The 435-nt window shown below is 30.8% G+C and overlaps 1 protein-coding gene across 2 annotated transcripts in view; it reads left to right on the forward strand.

Moving 5' to 3' along the window:
* Positions 1 to 296, forward strand: part of LOC119591285 (extensin-like) — a 2,598-nt gene extending 2,302 nt beyond the window's left edge. Inside the window, exon 3 of one of the 2 annotated variants that reach the window (XM_037940011.1) lies at positions 47 to 296. The gene's annotated coding sequence lies outside the window, so the exon portion shown is untranslated. The remainder of the gene's footprint in view (positions 1 to 46) is intronic. The other variant, XM_037940012.1, reaches the window with a different exon arrangement.
* Positions 297 to 435: the final 139 nt, after the last annotated feature.

The following is a 435-nucleotide window of genomic DNA, read 5'->3' on the forward strand; positions in this document are numbered from 1 at the left end:
ACAGATATAACGCACTGTCTTAATTCATATCTGTACATGATTTCAGATAGTGAAATAAAAGACGATTCTTTCAGTGGTCCACAACCTGTCAGAACCAACGGAAGGCTGGATATTGTGCAATATAAACAATAAATGTTAATGATAAGGGTTAATGGAATTTAACTCGTTTTTAACTTTTGGATACTGATAGACTGATAATGGATTTATCAATCTAACTCTAGATAGATGGTGAAGAATACTGTTGTCAGAGACAATGAAAAATAAAATAGGCAAACAATAAAAGAATATATAAGAAATTATCTTTATTTATACCCACTGCAGATCAGAATAAAATCACAGCATGTCAGTAAAGTGGAAGCAAATTTAGTTGTTTTTATGCAAAATATGAACTACAAGGCTGTTATACCATGCATCGATTAATAATATTTTCGTTGG

The sequence above is a fragment of the Penaeus monodon genome, chromosome 28 (genome assembly GCF_015228065.2).
Source record: "Penaeus monodon isolate SGIC_2016 chromosome 28, NSTDA_Pmon_1, whole genome shotgun sequence".
Lineage (NCBI taxonomy): Eukaryota > Metazoa > Arthropoda > Malacostraca > Decapoda > Penaeidae > Penaeus > Penaeus monodon.